This window comes from Crotalus tigris, unplaced genomic scaffold (assembly GCF_016545835.1).
Source record: "Crotalus tigris isolate CLP2741 ecotype Arizona unplaced genomic scaffold, ASM1654583v1 scf7180000017536.10889498, whole genome shotgun sequence".
Classification (NCBI taxonomy): domain Eukaryota; kingdom Metazoa; phylum Chordata; class Lepidosauria; order Squamata; family Viperidae; genus Crotalus; species Crotalus tigris.
This window is the reverse complement of record NW_024096460.1, coordinates 9,967,501-9,989,436: the sequence shown is the minus strand read 5'-3', so window position 1 is coordinate 9,989,436 and position 21,936 is coordinate 9,967,501.

Here is a 21,936-nt window from a genome sequence, read left to right as displayed (position 1 = left end):
TTCCTTCTCATTAGGTGGCCAAAGTCCTTGAGTTTCACCTTCAGGATCTGGCCTTCTAAAGAGCAGTCGGGGTTGATCTCCTCTAGGACTGACCGGTTTGATCGCCTTGCAGTCCAAGGGACTCGCAGGAGTCTTCTCCAGCACCATAGTTCAAAGTTTTTTTTTTTTACAATGAAAAGGACACAAATAAATTGAAGAAAAAAATATTGTAAATAAAAGAAACATCTTATTCATTGCAACAATAATACAGAATACTCTGTAATATGATAAATGCATAATAAAAACATTTGTAACAATAACATTTTATATTGTAATTATGCTTACATGCTGCGCCCCCGCCAGCAGCCACCCTGCCAGCACTGCTGCCCTGCCATGTAGCTTGAGGCTCCCAAAGCACCAGCTGCGCCAGCTCCGACCCCGGGGGGCAGCCCGCCATTGACACACCCTGCCTGCAGCTGCCCCGCCAGCACCACCACCCACCCTGCGCAGTCTCTTGTAGAGCAGGCCCCACAGCTCCCACAGCATGGGGGGCAGCCGGCCACCACTGCCCCTCACACCATTGCCTCTGCCTCTTGTGCCCGCAGCCATTATTGCCCTAGCAGGGCCGAAGATCAAGAGAAAGTTACTGTGGCGTCACCGCTCCAGTCTCCTCCAAGTATCTTCGGAACTAACTAGGAGATGGTGTAGTTGGGTAGCAGGGAGGGGTGCAAAGTTCCTGCCAATTCGCCTTCACTGCAGACAACTGACATGTGCAAAGTTTGCCAGCTGGGTGTTTCGGCGTGCTCAGCAGCAATTCCTATTGGCTTTTTGCACAGCTCATGCAAAAGTTGAAAAAAAAAAAAAAACATCAAAAAAGGTGCTGGAACGCCGTTCTGAGCGTTCTATGAGAAAAAAGATTAGTCTTCAAATATCGAAAAGGAGGACATGTAGAAGGACACTTTTTGAGGGAGGACATAACTCACAAAAGGAGGACTGTCCTCCCTAAAGGAGGACGGTTGGTCACCTTAGCGACTGAAGCAACTAAGATGTCTAAGATAGACTTCTGCGGATGTTCTTGGAGCGTTTCACTTCCACAAAGTCATGAGGGAAATTTTAATTGATGTTCTCTACTGAAGCAACCCAAGTCTCTGGCAATTGTCAGACCAGAGCAAACTTACTGGACCGGTCCAATTGGATTTTTTGCTTATATTTATTTATATATCAATCAATCAATCAACCAATCAGAACAGAGCTGGAAGGGACCTTAGAGGTCTTCTAGTCCAACCCCCTGCTCAAGCAGGAGACCCTATACCAGGGGTAGGCAACCTCGGCTTTTTTATGACTCGTGGACTTCAACTCCCAGAATTCCTGAGCCAGCCATGCTGAGGGGAAAGGGAGAGGTTTCCAAGCTGAGCCATGCTGGCTGAAGAATTCTGGGAGTTGAAGTCCACGAGTCATAAAAGAGCCAAGGTTGCCTACCCCTGCCCTATACCATTTCAGACAAATGGCTGTCCAGTCTCTTCTTAAAAGAAGCCTACAGTGATGGAACATCCACAAGTTCTGGAGGCAGGTCAATCCACTGATTAATTATTCTAACTGTCAGGAAATTTCTCCTTAGTTCTAGGTCGGGGTAGGCAATCTTGGCTCTTTTATGACTCGTGGACTTCAACTCCCAGAATTCCTGAGCCAGCATGGCTCAGCTTGGAAACCTCTCCCTTCCCCTCAGCATGGCTGGTTCAGGAATTCTGGAAGTTGAAGTCCGTTGTTTGTCTCCCTGATTAGTTTCCATCCGTTGCTTCAATCCATCAGAATAGAGCTGGAAGGGATCTTGGAGGTCTTCTAGTCCAAGTTGCTCAAGCAGAAGTACCATTTCAGACAAGTGGCTGTCCATTCTCTTCTTAAAAACCTCCAATGATGGAGCGCTCACGATTTCTGGAGGCAAAGCTGTTCCACTGTTTGATTGTCCTCACTGTCAGGAAGTTTCTCCTTAGTTCCAGGTTGCTTCTCTCCCTGATTGGTTTCTGTCCATTGTTTCTTGTCTTGCCTTCTGGTGCTTTGGTAACTCTTACTTTATTAAACCTCTTACTAAAATGGGACACCTTGTTGCAACTGATTTAGCCCCTCTGATCATCTAGACAGGGCCTGTTGGGAACCCGCTGCAAGAAAGGCATGGTGTGTGTATGTGTGTATGTGCCATGTGCATTAACCAGAGTTTTTCAGTATCAACTCCCCACTGTTTGGAACACTTTGTCCCAGAAGATCATGCAGCCCCCACTCTGGCAGTGTTCCACAAAGGAGTAAAACCTCTTGCTTCAATAAGCATCGATCCCAGTTGATTTGGCTAAGGGCCTCTAAAAGTATTTTTCTTCGGAGGATGTTGTTGTCTTCTTGGTTTTGCTTATTTTACTATTCTGTTGCTGTGTGCCAGATGGTGATTCAAGGCAGATGATTCAAAGCCTGAATAAATCTACTTGAAGGGGGGAAAAACAGCTTTGAAATTATCCATCATTCTGTGTACCAATTTTAAAATAATCTAACTCCCCATTCGCCCAAGGGCTACTTCATCGGTTTGCTTCGCTGCATCCCATAGACCAGATCTGAATTTTTAATTTGATTCAATCAATAAAGCTGATTTCAGTCACTGATTTCGAGTCAATCCATGTAAAGGCATCTAGCTGAAAGTTTTGGATTGGTTCAGAAATTCAGTGGTGAAAAAAGTAAAGTTCTACATTTAGGCAAGACAAACCGAATGTACAGGTACAGTATAGGGGGTACCTTGCTCAATAGTAATAACTGTGCGAGGGATCTCGGAGTCCCAGTGAACAATCACTTAAATATGAACTAGCTGTGTTGCTGCAGCTGTCAAAAAAGCCAACACAGTGCTAGGCTGCATTAACAGAGGGATAGAATCAAGATCACGTGAAGTGTTAATACCACTTTACAATGCCTTGGTAAGCCCACACTTGGAATACTGCATCCAGTTTTGGTCACCATGATGTAAAAAAGATGTTGAGATTCTAGAAAGAATACAGAGAAGAGCAACAAAGATGATAAGAGGTCTGGAGGCTAAAACATATAAGGAACCGTTGCTGGAATTGGGTATGTCTAGTTCAGGGGTAGTCAACCTCGACTCTTTTATGACTCATACCTGACTCAGGAATTCTGGGAGTTGAAGTCCATGAGTCATAAAAGAGCCGAGGTTGCCTACCCGTGGTCTAGTTCACAGGTCGGCAACCTGCGGCTCCGGAGCCGCATGCGGCTCTTTGAGCCTCCCCCTGTGGCTCCCAGCCTCCTCTGCCTTTGCAGAGAGAGACAGAGACAGAGAGAGGCAATTGCACTTCCCTGCTTCTCTCTCTCTGTGTGTGTGTGTTTGTGTGTGTGTGTGTGTGTGTGTATGTGTAAAAGAGAGTGCACTCACAGTGTTCTCCGAGGAGCTGAAAAGCTTTACTGGGCGGAGCTCCTCCCTTTGCTGCGTCTCTGCAGGAAGCAGGAAGGGCAGGAGAGAGCTAGCTAGCCCAGCTAGGCTGACTCAGGAATTCTGGGAGTTGAAGTCCATGAGTCATAAAAGAGACGAGGTTGCCTACCCGGAGGTTGTTGGACAACAGCTTGAAGCTTGCCAGGTGAGCAGCAGATAGGAGGGGGGGGGAGAAAGAGAGAGAGAGAAAGAGAGAGAGGGGGGGAGAGAGAGAGTGGGGGAAGAGGAGTGGCAGACCAAGGGCAGATAGAGAGGGAGGGGGAGAGAGACCCTTTTGACATCTAAAATGAAGATAACACTGCATATATCCTTTTTTTACCTGTGTGTGTATGTAATTTTATTCTCTTAAATGATCTTGGTGATCATTGTTTTAATAGTATGGATATTCCCAAGAGTCATATTTTTACTTTTATTTTTAATGTGTGTGTGTGTGTGTGTGTGTGTGTGTGTGTATACATATACACATACACACACACACATACACATACACACACCTATAATAAAGGTTAGAAAGGATATATGCAGTGTTATCTTCATTTTAGATATCAAAAGGGTTTTGCGGCTCCCAGTGTTTTGTTTTTGGTGGGAAACGGGTCCAAGTGGCTCTTTGAGTGTTTTGGGTTGCCTACCCCTGGTCTAGTTAATGAAGAGAAGGATGAGGGGGGACATGATAGCAGTGTTCCAATATCTCAGGGGCTACCCCAAAGAAGAGGGAGTCAAGCTATTCTCCAAAGCGCCTGAAGGCAGGACAAGAAGCAACAGATAGAAACTAATCAAGGAGAGAAGCAACCTAGAATGAAGGAAAAACTTCCTGATGGTGAGAACAATTAACTAGTGGAACAACCTGCCTCCAGAAGTGGTGAATGCTCCAACATTGGAAGTTTTTAAGAAGAGACTGGACAGCCATTTCTCTGAAATGGTATAGGGTTTCCTCCCTGGGCAGGGGGTTGGGCTAGATGACCTCCAAGGCCCCTTCCAACATTATTATTATTATTATTATTATTATTATTATTATTATTATTATTATTATTATTGTTATTGTTATTGTTGTTGTTGTTGTTGTTGTTGTTGTTGTTGTTGTTGTTTTGTTATTATTATTGTTGTTGTTGTTGTTATTTCAAAGTTTCCCAAGCGCAAATGGAACAAATCTCCTTTTAATCAAAGGTCTGAATCAAATCTTTGCAGAGCCACAGGGATTATAATTGATGGTCCTACAGAACAACGAGAGTCCTGGAACTGTGGGGTCCTTGGTGCGAGCTGGGTTGTTTTCTTGCAGACGTTTCATTACCCAACTAGGTAACATCATCAGTACCAGACAGGAGTGGGGTTTACTCTCTTTTTATATACAAGTGGCTTGTCTTGTCAATGTTAGTGGGGATTTTCTGAGTGATTCCTTGATTAAGCTGTTGTTTACACTTAGCTTGTTTGTTTGAGCTGGTAGTTCCTTGATTGGGCTGTTGTTTACTTCTTGATTGTAGGTCTAGTGTTAATTTTAACATTAATCTCTGCTTAATTGGATGTTGATTGCTGGTGGGGAGGTGTTTGGGTATTTTTGTGTCCTTTTAGGCTCCTGTCAGATCGGCCATGTTCAGCTGCTTCGCCTCGCTGGCATCCTGCCGTAAACAAACGGGGAGAGGGAAGGAAGAAAGTTGGGGAGGCTTGGGCCGGAGAGAAGACAAAGAATGAAAAGGGGAGGTAAACTAGCTGACAGGAACCAGAGGTGTCAAACCAGAATAAACCAGCCACTAAGGACACCTGGTATGGGAACGGAGTGGGAAACCTCTTTGAAAAGTGCCCAACTGCAAAGCGGTTCCCCAAACATCAAATCGGGATGTTGTTGGACACTGTTGAACTGGTCAAGCGGGGAGCACCAGGAAAAAGGGAAAACTGTAACCTTTTGCGTAGGAATACTCAAATCTAGCTTTGCTTTTGTTGCAACCACTAATCTTTAGTAAAAGAACTTATTGCTTTAACCCAATGGAGTTGAGGGTCTTCCTTTCCTAGGGAATCTAGCTGGGGCAGATCTGAGATTTATTATTAGTATTAGTATTATTAATTAGTATTATTAATTCTATTGAGGGCAATAGAAGAAGGGGACGACAGAGAATGAGATGGCTGGATGGAGTCACTGAAGCAGTAGGTGTGAATTTAAATGGACTCCAGAAGATGGTAGAGGACAGGAAGACCTGGAGGAACATTGTCCATGGGGTCGCGACGGGTCGGACACGACTTCGCAATTAACAACAATTATTAATATTATTAGTATTATTATTGTTATTATTATTATTAATAAAGTTGGAAGGGACCTTGGAGGTCATCTAGTCCAACCCCCCTCTCTCAGGCAGGAAACCTTATATCATTTCAGACAAATGGCTGTCCAGTCTCTTCTTAAAAACTTCCAGTGTCAGAGCATTCACCGCTTCTGGAGGCAGGTTGTTCCACTGGTTAGCTGTTCTAACTATCAGAAAGTTTCTCCTTAGTTCTAGGTTGCTTCTCTCCTTGATTAGCTTCCACCCGTTGCTTCTTGTCCTGCCTTCAGGTGCTTTGGAAAGTAGCTTAATTCCCTCTTCTTTATGGCAGCCCCTGAGATGTTGGAACACTGCTGTCATGTCATCCTTCATCCTTCTCTTCATTAAACTAGACATACCCAATTCCAACAACCGTTCCTTATATGTTTTAGCCTCTGGTCCCCTAATCATCTTTGTCGCTCTTCTCTGTACTCTGTCTAGAGTAATCTGGAGCATCCAAACAGAACTAGGAAATTTCTCATTATCTGCCACTACCTCTAACAGCCCTTCAGCCTTGCCGTGCTACTAATATTGCAAATTGGGACCAATTTTTTGCATTAACTGGCTTTGATGAGGTGGTACTTGTTTATGGAGATTATCAACATTGCACCCTTTCAAATTCGACTGAGGCCCTAAAGGGCCACTTGTTTGAAAAGTATAAGCTTCGGGCCTTAAGGTCAGACATAATCAGAGATTATGTTAGCTTATACCCAGTAAGCGAGGGGTTTAAGGGGAGAGTGGCGGGGGGAGAGGAAGAGCATTGGAAAAGAGCCCTCCACTAACCAACAACCTGGAAATTGAAAATATAATAATATTGCAGTCCACTTAGATGACTCATCTTATTAATAGGTAGAGTTTCCGAGTTCCAGGTGATCACTGGTAAGCATAATGGAAAACAACTATTAAAAAAACTAATCTGAAAACTGATGTACAGAAATTAATAAGCTGTAGTGGTGAAATACAGGAGAGGAGAGCACTTGAATGTGTCTAAGGAAGGGTAGAAACAATTCTGGGAAGAGAAAAGGCTCTGGGGACATTAACTATGACTGTTTATCTGGCTATGTCTCACTTGGATCTGGCTATTCTCTCTCTCTCTCTCTTTCTCTCTCTCTCTCTTTCTCTCTCTCTCTCTTTCTCTCTCTCTCAACTAATCATCAATTATATCTGTCTGTCTATCTATCTATCTATCTATCTATCATCTATCCATCCACCCACTTATCTATCCATCCATCTATCTATCCATCCATCCATCCACCCACCCACCCACCCACCCACCCACCCACCCACCCACCCACCCACCCACCCACCTATCTATCTATCTATCTATCTATCTATCTATCTATCTATCTATCTATCTATCTACCAATCCATCCATCCATCCATCTATCCATCTATCCATCCATCCATCCATCTATCTATCCATCCATCCATCCATCCATCCATCCATCCATCCATCCATCCATCCATCTATCTATCTATCTATCTATCTATCTATCTATCTATCTATCTATCTATCCACCCAGTGGTGGGATTCAAATATGTGAACAACCGGTTCTGTCTGTCTGTCTGTCTGTCTGTCTGTCTGTCTGTCTGTCTGTCTATCTATCTATCTATCTATCTATCTATCTATCTATCTATCTATCTATCTATTATATCTATCTATGTAATGAAACATGACTTTACTCATTACTTACACTTGTTCATTATGAAAGGTGGCACAGATAGTCCGCAACTTGCGACCACAAATTTTCCCTTGCTAAGCAAGACACTTGTTAAGGGAATTTTGCCCCATTTTATGACTGTGATCGCCACCGTTGTCAAATGAATCACTGCAGTTGTTAAGTTAGCAACCTGGTTGTTAAGTGAATCTGGCTCCTCCCCTTTGACTTTGCTTGTCAGATGGTCACAAAAGGGGATCACATGACCCCAGGACACTGCAACCGTCATAAATATGAACCAGTGGTCAAGAGTCTGAATTTTGATCACGTGACCCTGGGGATGGTGCAATAGTCATAAGTGTGAAAAATGGCCAAAAGCCACTTTTTTCACTGTCATCGTAACTTCAAACAGTAATAACAATAATAACAATGGCAATAATAACAGTAATAACAATAATAACAATAGCAATAACAACAACAATAATAATAATAAGTTGGAAGGGACCTTGGAGGTCATCCAGTCCAACCCCTGCTCAGTGACTAAATGATTGTTGTACGTCGAGGATTATCTGTACTTACAGAGCCAAAATTAAGCTGACTCTAGATTTGGCTGTTACCAGAACAAGGAACAGATGAAATGACTATTTTTCCAAAAATTGACTCTCTTGCATCCCTTCACATACTTCAGGCAAGAAAAATAGGGGCAATTAAGTCTGGACCTTGATTTTTATAAAAAGCCCTCATGTTGCCTTTTACTTGAATTCTTTCATAAAGGTCTCTTAGCTTTTCTCTAATAAGAACGAATCAGAAATTCCTTGATCCCCCAGTGCCTCCAGAGGAGAGAAAGAGCAAAAGGTTAAAATAAAAATAAAAATAGGAAAACAAGGACATCCTCCTTTGTCCAGTACAGATATAGATTTTAAAATGTACATCAAACTATTACTCTAAAATTAGACATTGTCTGCATTCTTTCCCCAGCCCCATATAATAGATGAAGGAGAATAATTATTTTGTGGAGGAGGCACTTCAGTCCTAGAACATGATAATAGTCTTTCAATATTTGAGAAGCTAACACAAAGAAGAGGGAGGTCCACCTGTTCCCCAAAGCATCTGAAGGCAGAATAACAGAATAACAGAACCGTAATTGACCTTGAGGTCTTCTAGTCTAGAGCTCCACAACCTATGGGCCACAGCCCACTATGGGCCGCGTGAGTGGCTGGCCAGAGCACGCACGCATGTGTGCGTGCTCACCTCCTGTCCTTGCACCGGTGCTAGCCGAGCTGTGAGCCTCGCGCTGGCACTAGCCGAGCCCGAAGTCGTGTGCCGGTGTTAACCGAGCCGTCGCTAGCAGCCCCATTTGCGGATCGCACATGCTCACGGCCCTGTTTGCGCGCATGCGCACGCAGTCACGTTTGCGTGGTGTGCGCATGCATGCATAAAGGTGTCTGTCCCTCCCTTTCCCACCGGGCTGCCAACCCAGACAGGTTGGCGACCTCTGTTCTAGTCCAACTCCTGGCTCAAGCAGGAGAGCGTATATCATTCCAGACAAGAACGAGAAGGACAGAACAAGGAGCAACGGATGGAAACTAATCAAGGAGAGAAGCAACCTAGAATTAAGGAGAAATTTCCTGACATTGAGAACACTTAACCAGTGGAACAACCTTCCTCCAGAGGTTGTAAGGAACATTTGCAGGAACTGGGTATGTTTAGTTTAATGAAGAGAAGGACGAGGGGGGACAGGATAGCAGTGTTCCAGTATCTCAGGGGCTGCCCCAAAGAAGAGGGAGTCAAGCTATTCTCCAAAGCACCTGAAGGCAGGACAAGAGGCAATGGATGGAAACTCATCAAGGAGAGAAGCAACCTAGAAGTGAGGAGAAAAATAGGGAGAAAAATAAAGCAGTGGAACGACTTGCCTCTAGAAGTTGTGGGTGCTCCAATAGTGGAGGCTTTTAAGAAGAGACCAGACAGCCATTTGTTTGAAATGGTAGTCTCCTGGTTGAGCAGCGGGTTGGACTAGAACAGGGGTAGGCAACCTTGGCTCTTTTATGACTCGTGGACTTCAACTCCCAGAATTCCTGAGCCAGCCATGCTGAGGAGAAAGGGAGAGGTTTCCAAGCTGAGCCATGCTGGCTCAGGAATTCTGGGAGTTGAAGTCCACGAGTCATGGGGAGGCCATACTTCCCCCACGCTGGTTCAGGAATTCTGGGAGTTGAAGTCCACGAGTCATGAGGGGGCCATAGTTCCCCCATGCTGGCTCAGGAATTCTGGGAGTTGAAGTCCACGAGCCATAAAAGAGCCAAGGTTGCCTACCTCTGGACTAGAAGATCTCCAAGATCCCTTTCAACTCTGTTACTCTGTTATTCTAATCATCAAATCATATGACTAAGTCATATAACAAATGGTTGAGGGAACTAGGTATGTCTAGTCTAGCAAAGAGAAGGACTAGAGGTGACATCATAGCAGTTCTCCAGTACCTGAGGGGCTGTCATAGAGAAGAAGGGGACAACCTATTTTCCAAAGCACCTGAGGGCATAGACAAGTAACAGGTGGAATCTCATGAAACAGAGATCTAATCTAAAATTAAGGAGAAATGTTCTGTCAGTGAGAACAATTAATCGGTGGAACGTCTTGCCTCCAGGAGCTTGATCCATCATCACTGGAGGTTTCCAAAAATAGACTGGACATCCGTTTGACTGGGTTGGTATAAGATCTCCTGCCTTGATCAGGGGATTGGACTAGAACAGGGGTCCCCAACCTATGGTCCACAGCCCGGGAGCAAGCCGTGGGCTCTTGGCCAGTGGGCCGCAGAAATGACTGGCCAGTGCGCACATGCGTGGGCGTGCACCTTTCCCCTACTTGCGCTAGCACCCGTGACCCCATTTGCATGCGGTGGGCACAAACAGGGATGCTAGCATGGGGCGTGTGTCCGCAGCCCATTTGTGCATGTGCTGCTAGCCGCCGTGGTGGGTGTGTGGCCATTCATGTGCACGGCACTGGTGCAAGCCGCAAGTGTGAACGGGGCTGCTAGTGTCACACCAGTATGCGTGGCCCCGTGTGCACACTAATTTTGAAGCTACCTAGAAAGGCTGGACATTTCTGGACTAGAAGACTCTGAGGACCCTCCCAGCATTATGATTTTAAGAAGTCATTTTCATTTCTTCATATTCAAAAGTGGTTTCCAGATAGAAATAAAATTTTATTTCATCAAAGCTGTCAATTTTGACAGCTGTAGCATCCATTAATCCTTCCACTTCTGAGTGTATAAAAGTCTCATTGCCATTATCATATATAAAAACAAAATATCCATAAAGCTCGAAAGAAAAGTCTCTGGTTTTAATTCTAAAGTCTTCTGCACCAAAATACATACTTCATCCCAATATATGCTAGCTCTGTTGTGCGTCCACAAAAATGTGGGGGGGGGGGGAAAGCACCCTCTGTTAAGATACAGGAGGACCTCGGCACTATCTAACAAAACAAAATTCAGTGGTGAAAAAAGTAAGGTTCTACATTTAGGCAAGAAAAACCAAATGTACAGGTATATTATAGGTTACCTTGCTCAATAGTAATAATTGTGAGAGGGACCTCGGGGTCCTAGTGGACAATCACTTAAATATGAGCCAGCTGTGTGCTGCAGCTGCCAAAAAAGCCAACACAGTGCTGGGCTGCATTAACAGAGGGATAGAATCAAGATCATGTGAAGTATTAATACCACTTTACAATGCCTTGGTAAGGCCACACTTGGAATACTGCTTCCAGTTTTGGTCACCATGATGTAAAAAAGATGCTGAGATTCTAGAAAGAGTACAGAGAAGAGCAACAAAGATGATTAGGGGACTGAAGTTGAAATGAATAATAATAATAATAATAATAATAATAATAATAATAATAATAATAATAATAATAATAATAATACTGTCCGTATATATAGCCAAGATATTGTTATGGAGTTTGGCTTGGACAAATGTGCCACACTTACTATCAAACAAGGAAAAGTAGTGAAAACTGAAGGAATCAAGATGCCCCACGAAAATAACATTAAGAGTCTGGATGAGGAAGAGTACTACAAATACTTGGTATCCTTCAAGCTGACAACATCAAGCACACTGAAGTCAAGAAAAAGATTAGAGGTGGATACATCAAGAGAGTGAAGAAGATCTTAAAGTCCAAACTCAATGGAGGAAATACCATAAAGGCAATCAACACCTGGGCAATTCCAGTCATTAGGTACACAGCTGGAATAGTGGACTGGACTCAAGCAGAACTAAAAGCAATGGATAGGAAGACCAGAAAAATAATGACAATGAATCATTCCCTTCATCCACGCAGTGACATTGACAGACTTTATCTACCAAGGCAAATAGGTGGGCGTGGAATGCTACAAGTACATCAGATGGTTGAAGAAGAAAAAATGGCTTTGGAAGAATATCTGAAGAACATTGATGAAGATGCACTGAAATTAGTACATCAGGAAGGCTTACTGACTAATGGAGAGACCAAACAGGCCTACAAGAAAGACCAAATGAAGAACAGAATAGAGGCATGGGAAGACAATGCACTACATGGCCAATACATTAAAAAAATAGCAGGGAAAGCAGATATTAACAAGACCTGGCAATGGCTAAGAGCAGGAAAATTGAAGAAAGAGACTGAGGGACTAATTCTGGCTGCACAAGACCAAGCCTTAAGGAGAAATGCATATAAAGTCAAAATTGAGAAGACAGCAACAGACAGTAAGTGCCGCCTATGCAAAGAAGCTGAAGAAACAATGGACCACTTGGTAAGCTGTTGCAACAAGATTGCACAGACTGAATACAAGCAGCGGCATGACATTGTAGCAACAATGGTGCATTGGAAGATCTTCAAAAAATATCATTTGCCTGTAAGCAAAAACTGGTGGGATCATAAAATAGAGAAAGTCATAGAAAATGATAAAATTAAACTGCTCTGGGACTTCAGAATTCAAACAGACAAGCACCTGCAACATACCACCCCAGACTTAACAAGGGTCGATAAGAAAGACAAAAAAGTCTGGATAGTGGACGTGGCAGTGCCTGGAGACAGCAGAATAGACGAGAAAGAACTGGAGAAGATAACAAAATACAAAGACCTACAAATAGAAATAGAAAGACTGTGGCAAAAGCAAGCAAGGGTAGTACCAATAGTCATAGGCTCCTTGGGTGCAATCCCAAAACAACTGGAGCACCACTTGAACACCATTGGCATTGACAAATTCGCTATTAGTCAATTGCAAAAGGCGGCCTTATTAGGAACTGCTTCCATTCTGCGACGATATCTGTAATACCATCAAACATCCATATCTGCCTATCCCAGGTCCTGGATAAGGACTTGATAGGTAGACAAAATGCCAAATCCAGTCTGAACATCTGGCTGACTGTGCAATGATCAATAATAATAATGATGATGATGATAAAGTTGGAAGGGACCTTGGAGGTCATCTAATCCAACCCCCTGCTCAGGGAGGAAACCCTATATCATTTTGGACAAATGGCTGTCCAGTCTCTTCTTAAAAATTCTAGTGTTGGAGCATTCACGGCTTCTGGAGGCAGGTTGTTCCATTGATTAATTGTCCTCACTGTGAGGAAGTTTCTCCTTAGTTCTAGGTTGCTTCTCTCTTTGGTTAGTTTCCACCTGTTGCTTCTTGTCCTGCCTTCAGGCGCTTTGGAAAATAGCTTGACTCCCTCTTCTTTGGGGCAGCCCCTGAGATATTGAAACACAGCTATCCTGTCCCCCCTCGTCCTTCTCTTCGTTAAACTAGATATACCCAATTCCAGCAACCGTTACTTATATGCTTTAGCCTCCAGTCCCCTAATCATCTTTGTTGGTCTGATTGATTGAACTTTTTTTTTTTTTGCACACGGCAGCAGAGGCCTAAAGCAAAAAGGTTTTATAAAACCCAGCTGAAGGCCTAGGACTGGGGCGATGGTGCATGTGCCCACAGAGAGGGCTCTGAGCGCCGCCTCTGTCACCCGTGCCATAGGTTCGCCACCACTGGTATAAAGGGTTGGGACTGGACCTGATTGATTTGCCATTGGCCTATAGCTGTCCTTTTGGATTCTGCTATACCATTTGGTCCTCATTGCAATGGGTTATTAAGGAAAGTGATGTTGTGTTATTGGGCTTGCTATGTTCCAAACCATTAGCAAAATAAACCTCTGAATCTTGAAGTAAGAATTATTGTTTTGTGTTGCTGTCTCTTGTCTTTTCCATTGGGTTTTCCCACGACACCACTGACTTTGCTGATCAGAAGTTCGCAAAAGGGGATCCCATGACCCCGGGACATTGCAAGGTCATAAATACGAGCCAGTTGCCAGTTGTCTGAATTTTGATCACGTGACCGTGGGGGCTGCTGCCACGGCCGTAAGTCTGAAAAAAAGCTCGTAAGTCACTTTTTTCAGTGCATTGTAACTTCAGTCACTAAATGAATGGATGTAAGCCAAGGACATGTTTTACAATTTAGCCAATGTACCAACGATACATCATTTTATAAAAAATTGCTTGAAGTGGTTTTCAGACTTTTTAGCACTGTTTCCCCCCCCCATAATTTTCTAACAATAGGTAAATCCAAACTGCAGATGCAATTTCTCTCTAGGCTTTCATTGCCTTAAAATGATGAAAGAAAGCATTTGATGCATACTGATCAGCCAATATCCAGCATGCATCAACAGTAGACCTTAAAAAGGAAATTCAGTGCAAATTCATAATGGGATTTGAAGAGCTCACCCCATTTGATTTTACGACTGGATTCACGGAACCATCCCAATTAAGTTTAAATTTGCAATTCTAGTTCAAAGTCTTCCCCTTTGAGTTGAATTTCTGAGCCACATGCTCTGAAACTGGCTTTTCAGTATCTTTGGGCAGGAACAAAAAAAAAAATTGCAATTGTCTTGGCTACAGAAAAAGAGAAAAGATGTAAGGTTAATGGATATATATATATATATATATATATATATATATATATATATATATATATATATATATATATATATGGTACAAATAAAATACGAACACCAGGAGAGTATAAATATAAAAATATACTTTACTAAAAGCTGCCAAGCTTTCGTTTGGAAACTCCAAACATCATCAGGGCTAAGGAGCCAGTAAACAATGATGACTTAAATGGGTTTTGCCGGCATCTGCACCCGGCTCATGGACCGCGTCACCGGTCCCGGCCGGTTAATTAGTGTTCCAGATGTTTCTTTATTACTCTCCTTACGCTTCCTTCTATGGTTCTTCCGGATCATTCCTTCCACTATCTCATTACTGGTATTCATCTCCTCCACCACCCCTTTATCCTTATTTCCTTCCATAGCACTGACCCTCCTCCCCTTTTTGTTTTCATTCTCCACCCTGGGGGCATCTGTTTCTCCTCTATCAGTGTTACAAGCTTCCCTGGGCTCACCGACGCTCCCCCACACACACGCTTTTCCCAATCCCTGCTCCACACCCTTTCTTCTCACTCTTCCACTATAGGAGCAACCACCCCGTATCTCATAAAGCTAGCTGCATTAAAGCATTGTTTAAGCGCGTGGACTCCCACTGCAGCACTGAGGAGTTTAAGAAGAAAGAAAGGCAATACCTTTTCCGGATTTGCCAACGTAATGGGTATCCTTTGAGGTTTATCAGACAGTACGGTCTTACACCCCAGTCCCGGAACAACCAAAAGAGAGAGGAACCATCATTACAAAGAATGCGTGTTTCTTTGCCATATATTAATAACGTCTCGGAGGCAACAGCCAGACTGCTGGCCCCCCATGGAATAGAAGTGGCCCACAGACCCAATCAGACATTACGGTCCAAAGTCGTTCGCCCCAAGGACCCACTCCCTGCCATGGATAGATCAGCAGTAATCTATAAAATCAATTGCAAGAACTGCGATGGCAACTATGTGGGTGAAACAGCTAAGCGTTTAAGATCTCGCTTGCATGAACATCAGTTAGCTATAAGAAGGGGCGAGCAGCATTCTCAATTGTGGATGCATATGGCACAACATGGCCACCAGTTTGACTTTGTGAATGTTTGCATTATGTCTGAGGATGCACTAAGGGAGGCCGGCTATTGAAAGAGGCGTGGTATTCCAACAAAGATGCGGTTAATCGTCACATTGACTTACATCCAGCTCAACAAGCATTGAGGAAATGGGATTTTAAACACCATGCCAATTATTATAAGCGGCCTGAACAATGCTTGCACAGCTGTAAACGTGACGGGATACCTGGCCTCCATCCTGAACAGATAGATGGAACTTTGGCCAACCCTCTACACTCCAGGGACACCCCCGTTTCGCCCGATCAACACCAATACCACTCTAATGAACGTCTGAGGAGGCTACCACTGTCAAACACACGTAATCATCCACCGATGGAAGACCTCCCCCTCCCCCAATATCATCATGATAGACCCCCACCCCCAGAACTTAACAACAACTGTGGAGAGTGTGGAAGATCCAGCATGAGGAGCCTGCAGCCTGACGCTGTGGGTAGAGGGGAGAAGAAGAACGAAAGCATGGCTCGATTGCCTAGGCATACGGTGAAAGGGAGAGACACGGAATTCTGCCTGGATTCCCTGCAGACAAGGAATACCCCCACCAACAATACAGCCCCCTCCCGGGACGAACACTTTGAAGTCCCCCCAAAGACGAGCACAGAAGAGGGGAGTGAGAACGCAGGGAATCAGAATGCAGAGATCTGGAGACCTGGTGTCCGCCTGAATACCATTCCTATCAGCAATGGGGAAGAGCGTGCGATAGGGAGGAGGGATGAATTGAGAGACGGGGTAAGCACCCGATCACGCAGCAAACAAATGGAACGGTGGAGAACTGTCGACACGAAGATTGCCAGGACAGAGGAGGAGGGCATAGACCCCCAAATATGTAACACCCGTATGAAAGTTACTCATGACAGTGGAAGAGTGAGAAGAAAGGGTGTGGAGCAGGGATTGGGAAAAGCGTGTGTGTGGGGGAGCGTCGGTGAGCCCAGGGAAGCTTGTAACACTGATAGAGGAGAAACAGATGCCCCCAGGGTGGAGAATGAAAACAAAAAGGGGAGGAGGGTCAGTGCTATGGAAGGAAATAAGGATAAAGGGGTGGTGGAGGAGATGAATACCAGTAATGAGATAGTGGAAGGAATGATCCGGAAGAACCATAGAAGGAAGCGTAAGGAGAGTAATAAAGAAACATCTGGAACACTAATTAACCGGCCGGGACCGGTGACGCGGTCCATGAGCCTGGTGCAGATGCCGACAAAACCCATTTAAGTCATCATTGTTTACTGGCTCCTTAGCCCTGATGATGTTTGGAGTTTCCAAACGAAAGCTTGGCAGCTTTTAGTAAAGTATATTTTTATATTTATACTCTCCTGGTGTTCGTATTTTATTTGTACCATAGACATGCCCAGGAGTCGTATTTTTATGCAAATTTTCCTATATATATATATATATATATATATATATATATATATATATATATATATATTTCTGAGGTTTTCACGGGTATTTGTATGTAGGTCTTTGGTTGTTCGGGTTTTCTCCCACGTAAAATTGGAAGTGTCTTGGCGACGTTTCGACGAAGTCCCATTCGTCATCTTCAGGCTGGTGGTTTCAGCTTCGTGCTTTGCTGCTCAAAGCACGAAGCTGAAAACACCAGCCTGAAGATGACGAATGAGACTTCGTCAAAACGTTGCCAAGACACTTCCAATTTTACGTGGGAGAAAACCCGAACAACCAAAGACCTACATATATATATATATATATATATATATATATATATATATATATATATATATACATATATATATATATATATATATACATACATTATATATATATGTCTTTGGTTATTCGGGTTTTCTCCCACATAAAATTGGAAGTGTCTTGGTGACGTTTCGACGAAGTCTCATTCGTCATCTCAGGCTGGTGCTTTCGGCTTTGTGCTTCCAGGAGCAGGAAGCACGAAGCCGAAAGCACCAGCCTGAAGATGACGAATGAGACTTCGTCGAAACATCGCCAAGACACTTCCAATTTTACGTGGGAGAAAACCCGAATAACCAAAGACCTACATACAAACACCCGCGAAAACCTCAGAAAACACACACATATATATATATATATATATATATAAATTCAAAATGACAGCTATGTGAATACTTACTGCCAGCTCCAGTTTGGCCAAATTATCATGCTGATGAGCTGGTATTCGTTCTCCACCACACAAATAATGCCTCTTTTAGCAAAATCTCAAGAGAGAAAGTCAAGAGGTATTCTCCAATATGACCTGACATATGTAATATGTTTTTAAATTATTTATCACTGCTTTGCGAAGGACTGGGTATATTCAGCCGCTAGGAGTTTAGCAGGAAAAGAGAATGTGAAGAACTATTGGATTTGAGACTCATTTCTAAAAGGAAAAATAATACTAATAGTATGTTGAAATTGTCTGGCAAATCTCCCAAAGTTCTTGTTTTGTGTTTTCTTGTATACATACAGAATAAGAGAGTTGGAAGGGACCCTGGAGGTCATCTAGTCCAACCCCCTGCTCAAGCAGGAGATCCTATACCATTTCAGACAAATGGCTGTCCAGTTTCTCCTTAAAAACTTCCAGTGTTGGAGCATTCACGGCTTCTGGAGGCAGATTGCTCCGTTGGTTAATTGTACTCACTGTCAGGAAGTTTCTCCTTAGTTCTAGGTTGCTTCTCTCCTTGATTTGTTTCCATCCGTTGCTTCTTGTCCTGCCTTCAGATGCTTTGGAGGATAGCTTGACTCCCTCTCCTTTGGGGCAGCCCCTGAGATATTGGAGCGCTGCTATCATGTCTCCCCTCGTCCTTCTCTTCATTAAACTAGACAAACCCAAATTCTGCAACCGTTATTTATAGGTTTTAGCCTAAAGTCTCCTAATCATCATTGTTGCTCTTCTCTGCACTCTTTCTCAGCATCTTTTTCATATTGTGGTGGCCAAAATTGGATAGAGTATTGCAAGATATTGAGTCTCTGGAAACAGTGCTTCTTCTGTAAGACATCCTGTGTTTTTAACATCTTATGCTTTGGAGCTTCACCATTTCTTCTGAATTGTGCTAAGGTTGCAGCTGCTACTCATGCTAGCTACTACTCTTTTTGGGGGGGGGGGCAGTTTGTCCACAGATGGAGAAAATCCCACAATCAACAACACTGATGATGTTACTTAGCTGGGTCATGAAACGTCTGCGAGAAAATCACCAAGCTCAGAGAGCACCAAGGACCCCACAGTCCTCCTCCTCCTCTCTGCATCCCCCACTCCCTTCTAGCACTGCTGATGTTACCTAGTTTGGGTAATGAAACGTCTGCATGGAATCAACCCAGCTCAGAGAGCACCAAGGAACCCCCTCATGTCAGCCAGAGCTACAAATAGCCTCTTCTATGGAAACATATGTTTTCGTTTCTCAGAGGCTCCCCAGCTGTCTATAGATCCCTATCCGAAAAAGCCCCCTGGATTAATTCCTTCAGGGGATCATCCTAATTTCAGTTCAGTGAAAGTTAGGGAGATTCTGCATAGCTTGAGAGTACGAGACAAGACAAGACACCCAAACACACTTGTGGGTTATCTTGTCACCAAAATTCAAATAGATCACATTTCAGCAATACCATTCACTTTCTCTTATTCTCTTATCGAACAGAATGAAAGCTGGTTAAAAAAGAGCCTTCCTTCCTTCCTTCCTTCCTTCCTTCCTTCCTTCCTTCCTTCCTTCCTTCCTTCCTTCCTCTGTTCATTTCCCTTCCCTTCCACTTTTCTTCCTCTCCTCTCCTATCCTCCCCTCCCCTCGCCTTCCTCTTTCCCTTTTCTATTTCCTTCCCTTCCCTATATTCTTTTCCATTTCCTTCCCTCTTCCTCTTCCCCTCTCCCTTCCCAAATGGGTGTATCCCACTTTTCTTCCTTTCCTTTCCTTTCCTTTCCTTTCCTTTCCTTTCTCTTCCTTTCCTTTCCTTTCCTTTCCTTTCCTTTCTCTTCCTTTCCTTTCCTTTCCTTTCCTTTCTCTTCTTTTCCTTTCCTTTCCTTTCCTTTCCTTTCCTTTCTCTTCCTTTCCTTTCCTTTCCTTTCTCTTCCTTTCCTTTCCTTTCCTTTCTCTTCCTTTCCTTTCCTTTCCTTTCCTTTCCTTTCTCTTCCTTTCCTTTCTCTTCCTTTCCTTTCCTTTCCTTTCCTTTCCTCTCTTCCTTTCCTTTCCTTTCCTTTCCTTTCTCTTCCTTTCCTTTCCTTTCCTTTCTCTTCCTTTCCTTTCCTTTCCTTTCTCTTCCTTTCCTTTCCTTTCCTTTCCTTTCCTTTCTCTTCCTTTCCTTTCTCTTCCTTTCCTTTCCTTTCTCTTCCTTTCCTTTCCTTTCCTTTCTCTTCCTTTCCTTTCCTTTCCTTTCTCTTCCTTTCCTTTCCTTTCCTTTCCTTTCCTTTCCTTTCTCTTCCTTTCCTTTCCTTTCCTTTCCTTTTCTCTTCCTTTCCTTTCTCTTCCTTTCCTTTCCTTTCTCTTCCTTTCCTTTCCTTTCTCTTCCTTTCCTTTCCTTTCCTTTCTCTTCCTTTCCTTTCCTTTCCTTTCTCTTCCTTTCCTTTCCTTTCCCTTTCCTTTCTCTTCCTTTCCTTTCCTTTCCTTTCTCTTCTTTTCCTTTCCTCCCCTTCCCCTTCCTCTTCCTCTTCCCTTCAGCAGTTCTGCTCAAAATTTATCCCAGATAAATTCATACCATTAAATTTCTACCCTGCGTCCTCCCCCCCCCAAAAAACCCCTGGGGAAATCTCAGAAAGCCCACAGTGGCGTGACAATCAGATGTAGAAAAACTAACATTGGATGGAGAAAAAGAGTGGGTGGAGCCAGCATTTGTTCGAGTTCACGGACTTTCTAGAGATGCAGCACTTTTAATTCAAATGTATACTAGTAGGGTGGTGGAAATGGAGGATGAAGACAAAATATTATATTACCAGAAAGTGCCACGTTGCTGCTAAAGTTCGTAAGTATCATTTGGGTGTCTCATAGGTTCCGTGAGATGGGACACAAATGACTGTACCTGATCCATAATCTCTCCCTTCTCCCACAGGATTCTCACGGTTTCCATGCATTACACCAGGGGTCCCCAATCCCCGGGCTGTGGACCAGTACCGGTCTGTGGCCTGATAGGAATCGGGCCATGCAAGTGATAGGCAAGTGAGCAAAGCTTCACCTGCACGTGCACAGGATGTAGGTTGCATGCAAAATCATCCCCCCCACACACACCTCCAGTCCCTGAAAAAATTGTCTTCCATGAAACTGGTCCCAGTGCCAAAAAGGTTGGGGACCACTGCATTGCACCAAGTCATGTCACTTATACAATCCCTCTCATTATTTGTTCAGAAGATTTGATATGCATAGACAAATTTGTTCTAGTGGTTAAGGCACCAGGCTAGAAACCAGGAGACTGTGAATTCTAGACCTGCCTTAGCATGAAAGCCAGCTGGGTGACTTTAGGCCAATCACCAGGAGAAAGTGAATTCTAGTCCCGCCTTAGGCATGAAAGCCAATTGGATGACTTTAGATCAATCACCAGGAGAATGTGAATTCTAGTCCCACCTTAGGCGTGAAAGCCAGCTAGGTGACTTTAGGCCAATCACCAGGAGAAAGTGAATTCTAGTCCCGCCTTAGGCATGAAAGCCAATTGGATGACTTTAGATCAATCACCAGGAGAATGTGAATTCTAGTCCCTCCTTAGGCGTGAAAGCCAGCTGGGTGACTTTAGTCCAATCACCAGGAGAAAGTGAATTCTAGTCCCGCCTTAGGCATGAAAGCCAATTGGATGACTTTAGATCAATCACCAGGAGAATGTGAATTCTAGTCCCGCCTTAGGCGTGAAAGCCAGCTGGGTGACTTTAGTCCAATCACCAGGAGAAAGTGAATTCTAGTCCCGCCTTAGGCATGAAAGCCAATTGGATGACTTTAGATCAATCACCAGGAGAATGTGAATTCTAGTCCCGCCTTAGGCGTGAAAGCCAGCTGGGTGACTTTAGTCCAATCACCAGGAGAAAGTGAATTCTAGTCCCGCCTTAGGCATGAAAGCCAATTGGATGACTTTAGATCAATCACCAGGAGAATGTGAATTCTAGTCCCTCCTTAGGCGTGAAAGCCAGCTAGGTGACTTTAGGCCAATCACCAGGAGAAAGTGAATTCTAGTCCCGCTTTAGGCATGAAAGCCAATTGGATGACTTTAGATCAATCACCAGGAGAATGTGAATTCTAGTCCCGCCTTAGGCATGAAAGCCAATTGGATGACTTTAGATCAATCACCAGGAGAATGTGAATTCTAGTCCCGCCTTAGGCATGAAAGCCAATTGGATGACTTTAGATCAATCACCAGGAGAATGTGAGTTCTAGTCGTGCCTTGGGCATGAAAACCAGCTGGGTGACTTTGGGCCAATCTCCCTCTCTCTCTATCAGTTCAACCCACCTCATAGGGTTGTTGTTGAGGGAAAACTAGGAGAAGGAAAGAGTATTAAGTACATTCGCTGCTTTGAGTTAGTTATAAAAATAATAAAGGCATG